Here is an 11,413-nt window from a genome sequence, read left to right as displayed (position 1 = left end):
ATTGGCGCTCCCTTCCTTCTGAGCCCTGCTGTGTGCCCATACAGTGGTTTATGCCCACATATGGGGTACCGTTGTACTGCGTTACAGATTTTGGGGTACATTTTTTCTCACATTCCTCGTGAAATTGAGAAATTTTAAACTAAACGAACATATATTGGAAAAATTCGAGTTTTTCATTTTTACTGTCTTATTTTGAATACTTTCCTCTAATACCTGTGGGGTCAAACCGCTCACTGCACCCCAAGATGAATTCTTTGAGGGGTGTACTTTCCTAATTGGGGTGACTTTTGGGGGGGTTCTCTTCTGCTGACACTACAGGGGCACTGCAAACGCACCTGGCGCTCAGAAACTTCTTCGGAAAAATCTGCACTGAAAATGCTAATTGGCGCTCCTTCCCTTCTGAGCCCGGCTGGGTGCCCATACAGTGGTTTATGCCCACATATGGGGTACCGTTCTACTCAGGGGAACCTGCGTTACAGATTTGGGCATGCAGCTTCTCTCCTGTTCCTCATGAAATTGAGAAATTTCAAACTAAACAAACATATTATTGGAAAAATTCAAGTTTTTCAATTTTACTGTCTTATTTTGAATACTTTCCTCTAATACCTGTGGGGTCAAAATGGTCACCACACCCCAAGATGAATTCTTTGAGGGGTGCACTTTCCAAAATGGGGTGACTTTTAGGGGGGTTCTCTTCTGCGGACACTACAGGGGCTCTGCAAACGCATCTGGCGCTCAGAAACTTCTTCAGCAAAATCTGAACTGAAAATGCTAATTGGCGCTCCCTTCCTTCTGAGCCCTCCTGTGTGCCCATACAGTGGTTTATGCCCCCATATCGGGTACTGTTGTACTTAGGAGAATCTGCGTTACAAATTTTGGGGTGCGGATTCTCTCATGTTCCTTGTGAAATTGAGAAATTTTAAACTAAACGAACATATTATTGGAAAAATTCGAGTTTTTCATTTTTACTGTCTAATTTTAAATACTTTCCTCTAATACCCGTGGGGTCAAAATGGTCACCACACCCCAAGATGAATTCTTTGAGGGGTGTACTTTCCAAAATGGGGTGACTTTTGGGGGGGGGGGGGGTTCTCTTCTACGGACACTACAGGGGCTCTGCAAACGCACCTGGCGCTCAGAATCTTCTTCAGCAAAATCTGAACTGAAAATGCTAATTGGCGCTCCTTCCCTTCTGAGCCCTGCTGTGTGCCCATACAGTGGTTTATGCCCACATATGGGGTACCGTTGTATTCAGGAGAACCTGCGTTACAATTTTTGGGGTACTTTTTTTCTCTTTTTCCTTGTGAAATTGAGAAATTTCAAACTAAACGAACATATTATTGGAAAAATTCGTGTTTTTCATTTTTACTGTCTAATTTTGAATACTTTCCTCTAATGCATGTGGGGTCAAAATGCTCATCCTACCCCAAGATGAATTCTTTGAGGGGTGTACTTTCGAAAATGGAGTGACTTTTGGGGGGATTCTATTCTGCTGACACTACAGGGGCACTGCAAACGCACCTGGCGCTCAAACTTTTTCAGAAAAATCTGCATTAAAAAAGCTAATTGGCGCTCCTTCCCTTCTGAGCCCGGCTGTGTGCCCATACAGTGGTTTACGCCCACATATGGGGTACCGTTGTACTCAAGAGAACCTGTGTTACAAATTTTGGGGTGCAGATTCTCTCATGTTCCTTTTGGAAAGGAGAAACTTTAATCTAAACATATATATTATTGGAAAATTAAAATTTTCGATTTTTTTAAGGCCTAATTGTGAATACTTTCCTCCAGCCCCTGTAGGGTTAAAATGCTCATTATACCCCTAGATTAATTCTTTAAGGTGTCTAGTTTCCAAAATGGGGTCACTTATGGGGGTTTCCAGTATACAAGCCTCCTAAATCAACTTAAAAAAAGAACTGGTCCCTAAAAAAAATCAGTTTTGGAAACTTTCACAAAATGTGATAATTTGCTAATAAATTTCTAAGCCCCATAACAGCCTAAAAAAGTAAAATATGTTTCCCAAATTATGCCAGAATAAAGAGGACATATTGGTAATGTGATTTAGTAACTAATTTATGTGCTATGACTTCCTTTTTTAGAAGCAGAGAATTTCAGAAGTTCATAAAATGCAAAATTTTCAAATTTTTCATGATATTTTGATGTTTTTCTCAAAAAACACACAAAGTAATGACCAAATTTTGCCACTAATATAAAGTGCCATATGTGACGAAAAAACAATCGCTAGCATACGTTAAAGCATCACTGAGCTATAAGCGCATAAAGTGAGACAGGTCAGATTTTGAAAAATGAGCCTGGCCAAAACAGGCTGCGGAGGCAAGGGGTTAAAGAATATTAAAGTGTCTTATTGATGTGATAGGAAGCAATGTATCGTATATGCATAGATTAGCTGGCCTTGTATGGCTATGTGTGTGAAACTCATTATAGTTGTGTGTGTGGGAACCCATATGTATACTCATTCCCTTTTGTAATGGTCAATATGTTCGTGTCAATCCGCTGTAAACCTCCCCAGTAGTGTCAACATTGGTTGTTGTTGTTCAGCTGTCAAAACTTTGTAGCTGTAGTTGTAAAACCATGTGCCCATTTTGCTTGATAAACATGTATAAGGCCTGGGAAACTTCCATTCATGGTCATCAGTGGTCTACATAGACATTTCTGGAAGCACATCACCCCCCACCCAAACTTACTATTAAAGCTAGGGGTATGTAGCTTCTAGTCAGCCTCAGCTGGGACCATGGATGGAAGGTGCCCAGCACCCTGTCATCGGGCGAGATGGGTGTATATTAGTGCATAATATACAAAGGGGCTCCCCATTTCATTGTGGAAGGAACAACCATGCATCTGTACCATCTGTAACTGCAGCTAAGTATAATTCTATGTAATAAATGTCTTATTTTTCTATAATTCTGTGTGGTTATAGCCTTCTCAGACTATTATCAAAAGCAACCGGTTACACGTACGAACCAGAAATCTCGGCATCTGACTCCCGCTGTCTGCCGGCTCCTTGCAGTGAGTGGATACAGCCTAAGGAACGCCTAAAAAACTGGGATACAGCCTATGCCATAGGCTGTATCCACCCGCTGCACGGAGACAGGCCAGTACAAGCCTGAGGAACGCCTGGAAAACTGGGATACAGCCTATGCCATAGGCTGTATCCCAGTTTCCTAGGCGTTCCTTACGCTGTATCCACCCGCTGCACGGAGCCGGCAGACAGCGGGAGTCAGATGCCAAGATTTCTGGTTTGTACGAATCAGAAATCCTGCAGGTTCGCTCATCTCTAGACATCATGTCTCGTTCCATCCACCAACGTCACGTTGCACCACAGACTGTCCAGTGATTGGTGGATGCTTTAGTCCAGGTCTGGGAGAAAATCCCTCAGGAGACCATCTGCAACGTCATCAGGAGCATGCCCAGGCATTGTAGGGAGGTCATACAGGCATGTGAAGGCCACACACAATACTGAGCCTCACTTTGACTTGTTTTAAAGACATTACATATAAGTTGGCTCAGCCTTTAGTGTGTTTTTCCACTTTAACTTTGTGTTTGACTCCAAATCCAGGCCTCCATTGGTTAATAAATTTGATTTCCATTGATAATTTTGCTGTCAGCAATTTCCACTTTGTACAGAACAAAGTATTCAATGAGGATATTTCATTTATTCAGATTCAGGATGCGTTATTTGAGTGTTTCCTTTACTTTTTTGAGCAGTGTACATCTACAGTGTATCCTCTAAAAGCCCAGTATAGCAGCAGATGAGCCCAGGACTATATACCTCAGCAGTGTATCCTCCACTAACAGCCCAGTTTAGCGGCAGTTGAGCCCCGGAATATATACCTCAGCAGTGTATCCTCCACTAACAGCCCAGTATATTGGCAGATGAGCCCTGGACTATATATCTCTGCCATGCATCCTCCACAAACAGCTCATCTGATTGCTCTATTACTTTTTTTTAACGCGCATGATGAACCGCATCAAAGCCCGATGGGTCTAGCCTGTCCTAAAGTGGTTCTGGGCGTAAAATCTGGCGTCAAGTGGGCAGTGGGCATTTTTTCCTGATTTGAATAAGAAATTGGTGCTGGCAATGTAAGATCAGTGGTCCAACCTCATTTAACCCTTTGAAAACACCAGATACTTATGGAAATAAAGAAAAATGCCTATCTGCTCACTTTGATGCCAGATTTGGGCATCAACTTTGGGCCAGGCTGGACTCAATTAGGTTTGATGCAGGGAATTCTTCTCTATGTTGATAATGTAAAATCAGTGGCCTAAACTCATCTAAAGGGACACTATCAGCAACTTCGTATGTACAAGCCTGCTGATTCTAGCGCAGGTCTTATTATTTCCCTCTGTGGTGCAGTTTTTGAGTATTAGATCCGAAGCCAATGTGTAAATTAGTAGTTTTATGTGTTCCTCAGCCCCTCAGTGCATTGTCCCACCCATTATCTCGAATGTCATCTCCTGCTTATGTATATTAATCTATGCATGCCTCAGCCAATTTCGCACTTGCACGGTATAACAGGAGGGAGACGTGGCTATTTGAGTCAGGCTGGACTTTTCTGGGTTTGATGCGAGGCATTCCTCTCTATCTGTTGATAATGCGAGTATCAAAGTAAAAAAAAAAATTGTATCATCACTGAGGGTTGGTCAGAGTACCAGGGGCATCAATAAGGGGTTAACTACAGCTACCAGGAGCATCACTGGGATTTAACGCTGGCTACCAGCATCACTAAGGATTCACATCACGTACCAGGGGCATCACGGAGGGTTAACTACAATAGCAGGAACATTAACAATACTGGCAATAACAAGGCCATAGCTGCGGTCCCGAGGTGTAGATAGCAGTCGGGATTACGGCAGTTCAGAGCGGGCGTAAGTATATGTCATCAGTCGTTAAGGGGTCAATGCTCGAATTGCCCTCGACAGGGAAAAGGTTCCCCACCCTTGAGCTAAACCAAGGAGGTTCACCACTGCTTCTGATTGTCCTGGCTACTTACACCATGATGGTCCCTGATATCATCTTCCTTAAAAAGTTGCAGCTCGCCATTAATCCATCCTCATCGTGAGAGCCACTCATGCCTACTCCCTCAGGTTATACCAAAGGAGATGTGGAAATTCCGGTTGTGGTCTCTCGACTTCTATACAGCGGCATTACAATCTCCCTTTCCATTCGTCCCTTCGGCAGCACAACAGAGGGTTAACATTATTTCTCTTTTCCTACTAACAGAAGAACCAATCATAGTAATACAAGTATACTAGCAATTAAGAGTAATTAGCACCAGGCACCTCCCCCTTAGCTATATAACACCCTAGAGAACACACATCAGCGTGTTTTTTTCTTCTGTTTTTTTCTGCTAAGAAGAACCTTCGCTTATTCAGAAACCCCTGGCATACCGAGGGGGTCCTCGGCTCAGCCGGTCCCTGCACATACCTCTGATCCTGTTGAGGTCTAGGAGGTAAGGGTATTGCTCCCGGCTCTACTCTCTGGGGAGGGTCTCCGGTGATGCAGTGGCTGGGCTCTTTCTACAGCAGGGTTGCTGATAGTCTGTCGCCCCGCAGCCATGCCGTGTATTTGCAGGGGGAGGGGTCCGGCACATAGAGTATCGCTGTGTGCGGGACATACCCTCTCCTGAACATGGCGCTGCGCCACAAACTTTTGGATACTCCTGGCTGACTATACGTGCGGTGGGCTCCGGGAGGGGGTGGGGCTTGGCTCCGATCCCCGCACTTGTAGTATCGGCGGGTGCGGGGGTCTTTCCGGGACTAGGCTCTGCTCACTCTGGAGTTCTCTGCCCCACTTCCTGTCTCCATGGCTTCACTCTGCTGAGTGTCTGCCCCACTTCCTGGCTCCATGGCTGCACTCTGCTGAGCGTCTGCCCCACTTCCGGTCATGTGGCAACCTCACTTCCTGTGGTGACGTCATCAGGGCCGAATACCGCGGTTGGCTGGTTTTTGGCAAGTCCGGCCTCCTCATTTGCCCGGGAAGGAGATTTAAAGGTGCTGGGGACTAGGATTAGCTCCCAGCACTCTGCCAGGAGCGCCTACTTTGTGCACATTAGGTATGTCAGCAGGATTAAGGCTGATGCTTTTTACCTGCCTTTTTATCTATCTGTGTCTTCTATCCGCTTATCCTACTGCTTGCCTCTTAGGATGGACAACCAGCGGGACCATTCCTCATCGGGGAAAAGGAGACGCAAGGACAAGCACAGGATGTGTCGCAGCTGCAACCAACCTCTGCCAGACGACTGCGCTTCTGATGTCTGCCAGAATTGCGCTGCCCCGGTTCCTCACGGTAGCATGCAGTCAGAAGCCAAAGAATTCATGGGATGGTTTAAAAACCAGCTTTCCGGAATCTTCAATGAGGTACAAAAACGTCATCATGAGGTACCCATGCCTCAAGCCCTTGTCCCGGCTTCTGTTCTCTCCTCACCATGCCAGTCCTCGCAGGATGAGGAGGACTCGGTCTCTGAGGCCGACTGTGACAAAGGTACCCCGGATCGAGGTCTCCCTGATGATTATTATTTGCTGCAGAAAGATCAAGTGGCTACTCTGATCAGTGCAGTTAAAAAAACAGTGGAGGGCGAACCTAGTTCTTCCAAACTTCCAAAAAAAGAGGCTCTTTTTTATTTTTCAGAGAGTTCCCATCACGCCCTGCCCAACCAACCGCTGTTGGACCCCCTCATGCAGGCCGAGTGGGCGAAACCAGAGAAAAAGGCGGATCTAGGTTCCAGGTTTAAGTCGGTTAGACCCTGGGTGTTCAGAAGCGTGGGATTCCACTCCCAGTGTTGATTTGGCGGTCGCCAGGTTGTCCAAAAAGTCTATGTTTCCTTCTGACGAGTCTGCGCTTCTGAGAGACCAGATGGACAGGCGGGCAGATGGTTCTCTTAAGCGGATATACCAGGGGGCCGCCCAAGCTGTTAAAGCTTCTATCGCTTCTGTGTCCGTCAGTAGAGCACTCAGGGTCTGGCTGAGCCGGTTGTCCAAGGATCTTAAGGATGGGGTCAGACGGGAGGATATTCTAAAAGATATCCCTGATATGAAACTGGCTGCCAAGTTCCTGTCGGACACTCCCCTGGACATGATCCGCCTTAACGCTAAGTTGTTGGCCTCGTCCACAGCGGCAAGGAGAGCCTTGTGGTTGAAGGAATGGCAAGGGGATGTTTCTTCCAAGAACCATTTTTGTTCCTTGCCATTTCAGGCTGGGAACCTTTTTGGCCCTCAACTTACCCCCATCCTGGAGGGTATGAGCTCTAAGAAAGGGGTGGATTTTCCTCAGCCCCCAAGGAAGCCTAGGTTTCGTCCGCAGCAGAAGCCCTTTCGGAGGTCTCCAGCTAGAAAAAGGTTTCAGCAAAAGTACAAGCAGAATAAGTCCAATTACCAGGCCAATACATTATCCTCATATAAGAAAAAGCCCTCTTCGGGAGGAACAAAGGGCTCATCCTTCTGACGCCAGGAGGATCGTGGGGGCCAGACTCGCTCAGTTTGCTGCAGTCTGGTTTCAAACATCATCAGACTCCTGGGTCCGCTCTGTCATCAGCAGGGGCTACTCCCTAGAGTTGGCCAGTATACCCCCAAACACCTTCTTCCGCAATCACAGCGGTCCTCATGTCCTCGGCCTTGTTCAAGATTTTGTGAAGAAGGGAGCCCTCGAGGAAGTTCCTCGACACCAAAGAGGCTTCGGCGTCTACTCACGGGTTTTCGCCGTCCCCAAAAAAGGGGGTTCTTGGAGGCTGGTAATAGACTTAACATTCCTGAACACCTTCCTGGTAAAGAAACACTTCAGGATGGAGTCAATAAGATCAGTCGCCGCAGTCCTGCATCAAGACGACTATATGGCGACCCTGGACCTCAAGGACGCCTATCTACATGTGCCGATCCTCAGAAGTCATCGGAGGTTCCTAAGGGTCGCAATTTCATCAGGAGACCAGACGCGTCACTACCAGTTTACCTGCCTCCCTTTCGGCCTGTCGTCCGCTCCCCGGGTCTTTACCAAGGTTGCGGTAATCTTGGCTGCCCACCTCAGACTCCGGGGAGTCTATATCATACCATACTTGGACGACTGGCTGGTCAAGGCCTCCTCTCCAGCAGTTCTGATTCAACATCTACGTCTGACTCAGGAGACTCTAGAGAATAATGGCTTCATCGTCGACAGACAAAAATCGTGCCTCACTCCAGCAAGAGTTTGCAGGTTCCTGGGCTTCAACATCAACTCGATCTTGATGAAACTGTTTCTCTCTTCGTAGAGATCGGAACGATTGGTGACAGAAATCTCTCACTTGCTTCGGGGACCAGAGGTGACGGATCGCTCTGCCATGAGCGTTCTGGGGCTTATGACGTCTTCGCTAGACGCTGTTCCTTGGGCCAGAGCTCACCTCAGGCCACTGCAGCTCGACATCCTCACGCAGTGGAACAGGAGGCCTTGGGGGCTGGACAGGTTGTTGAGACTATCGCCCCCCACGAGGTCAGATCTCACATGGTGGCTCCGGCCAGACAAGATCTCGGTGGGGAAGTCTATGTCCAGTACCCCGCGTCTGGTACTGACCACAGATGCGTCAGCCATAGGTTGGGGGGCCCACTTGAACTGCAGGTGGGTCCAAAAAAGGTGGTCCAGACAAGAAGCCTCGTACTCGTCCAACCGCAGGGAACTGCGAGCGATCCGCCTAGCCCTGCGTCATTTCGCTCCTCTGGTCCATCACCAATGCATCCTAATTCAGTCGGACAACCTCCCTGCAGTGTTTTATGTGAACAAGCAGGGAGGCACCAGGTCCCCAGGTCTAATGGAGGAGTGCAGTCTCCTAATGTCGTGGGCAGAGGATCATCTCCTAGACCTTCATGCAGTTCATATCAGAGGGTCTCTCAACATTCAAGCAGACCTTCTGAGCAGAGAGCAGCTGAATCCAGCGGAATGGAGTCTTCATCCGGAAGTGTTTTCTCATCTAGTCAACATGTTCGGGGAACCTCAGCTGGACGTAATGGCGACGAGACTCAATTGCAAGACGAGAACTTTTTGCTCAATATACAGGGCAGACAAGCCAGACTTCCTGGATGGTCTATCAATCCCTTGGAGTCAAAAATTCATCTATGTCTTCCCACCATTTCCTCTGATCATGAAGGTTCTGACCAAAGTCAAAGGGGAGAAGGCCTCAGTCCTGGCGATCCTACCTTACTGGCCCAGGAGGGCATGGTTTCCCCTGGCTGTGTCTCTGGCCAAGGGGCGATTCTGGGAAATCCCGTTGAGACCGGACATTCTCTTACAAGCAGGCCTTTACCATCCATGTCCGGAGAGACTGAGACTGACGGCGTGGCTACTGACAGGCTAACCCTTCAGTCTATAGGGTTATCGGAGGACGTCATGCACATCCTGTCGGCCGCACATAGGCCCGCTACGGTAAAAGTTTACAGCCGTATCCTGAAGAAATTTAACTCTTGGTGTAATCTCCGTAATATCCTCTCTCCATCTGTTTCGCATGTCTTGGAATTTCTCAAAGAAGGTTTCAACATGGGCCTCAAGTTTAACACTCTAAGAGTCCATTTTTCTGCGATTAATCATCATTTTGACAGTGCTTTCTCTAACTCGTCTCTGGTCACAAAATTTTTTAGAGCTCTAAAGAATCTTCGCCCTCCGGTCAAGAGTCCTTTACCTTCCTGAGACTTGCCATTGGTGTTAGAGGCTCTGTCTCAACCTCCATTTGAGCCTTTTCAGTCAGCGGACATCAGATCTATATCCGGGAAGACTCTATTTTTGGTGGCCATCACCTCGGCCAAGAGGGTAGGAGAGATACAAGCTCTCTCAGCGGAACATCCGTTTCTGAGAGTTATGCAAGACTGCCTAATCCTCCGTATGAGACCCTCTTTTCTCCCTAAGGTGGCATCCCTCACCAATATCAATCAAGAGATTTTTCTGCCAGATTTTTTTCCAGACCCCCAGACTGAGACTCATGCCAAACTCCATACCCTAGATGTTAAGCGTGCTGTCTTAGGCTATCTGGATAAAACAAAGGACTTTAGACGCTCGGACTGTCTTTTTCTCCAATATGCTGGGCCCAACAAGGGAAAATCAGCGTCCAAAGCATCATTAGCCCGGTGGATTAAGGGCACCATTGCCCAATGCTACTCGTCCTCAGGTCTATCGGCACCAGAAGGCATCAGAGCTCATTCAACCAGATCGACAGCTACTTCCTGGGCGGAACTAGCACAAGTCTCCATGGACCAAATCTGCAGAGCAGCTTCATGGTCATCACCAGGGACCTTCATCAAGCGCTACAGGATAGATGTCCTTCCTAACAGAGAGGCGTCCTTTGGCAGGAGTGTGCTGGAACTGGCGACTACGTAAAAACCCTCCCTCTATTTCCATTGCTCTCTCTATGCTCTATGTCCCTCTGTTGTGCTGCCGAAGGGACGAATGGAAAGTTTAGATTTTACTTACCGAAATCTCTTCTTTCCATGACGTCCCAAGGCAGCACAAGCTACCCACCCTCATTAAATAATATTGCTGCATACTTCACGCTGATGTGTGTTCTCTAGGGTGTTATATAGCTAAGGGGGAGGTGCCTGGTGCTAATTACTCTTAATTGCTAGTATACTTGTATTACTATGATTGGTTCTTCTGTTAGTAGGAAAAGAGAAATAATGTTAACCCTCTGTTGTGCTGCCTTGGGACGTCATGGAAAGAAGAGATTTCGGTAAGTAAAATCTAAACTTTTCCTACTGGTTATACCTCTAGCTTTTCCTACCTTATGATTGCTCTGCTGACTCAGTTTAAGAAATCACTACCCCCAAATCCTTCTCTTATGAAGTTTTTACCAACACAGAACTGCCAATATGATACTCAGATTATAAGCAGTTTCCATTGTTTGGACCACTTCTCTAGCAAAGCTAAATCATTTTGCATATTACTGACACCTCCCGGAATATAAACCCTATAGCACACTTTTGTGTCATCAGAAAACAGACAAACCTTACCTACCAAACCTTCACCTATGTCACTTACAAACGCATAAAAAAAATTAGGTTCCAGAACAGACACAAGTTTTATAAAAAGGAAACAAAAGGAGGGGGATATAGGGTAAAGAAAGAGCAAGGTGAAAGCGAAGAAGAAAGAGAAAAAATGGATTAGATATGATGGGTAAGGCATTGATTCAGGATGACATTAGGGTCTTATATTCATCAGATACCACATACTGAACCCAGTAAAACCAAGTATGAAGAAAATTGATATGCATTCATGCAGTTGAGCAGTCAGATCCTAATTACGATCTTCCTCAGACATCTTCAACTTTCCATAACCAAAGAGCTATTGAGCAGTTTGTTCTGTATTTCTGTACTTCCTTGTCGAGCAGTTCACAGTACTACAGGTTCTTGAGTGCATTGTTTTCCCTCAGCTGTTCATCACAGTCCTCCA

The sequence above is a fragment of the Dendropsophus ebraccatus genome, chromosome 8, assembly GCF_027789765.1.
Source record: "Dendropsophus ebraccatus isolate aDenEbr1 chromosome 8, aDenEbr1.pat, whole genome shotgun sequence".
NCBI classification, from domain to species: domain Eukaryota; kingdom Metazoa; phylum Chordata; class Amphibia; order Anura; family Hylidae; genus Dendropsophus; species Dendropsophus ebraccatus.
This window is presented reverse-complemented; position numbering follows the sequence as displayed.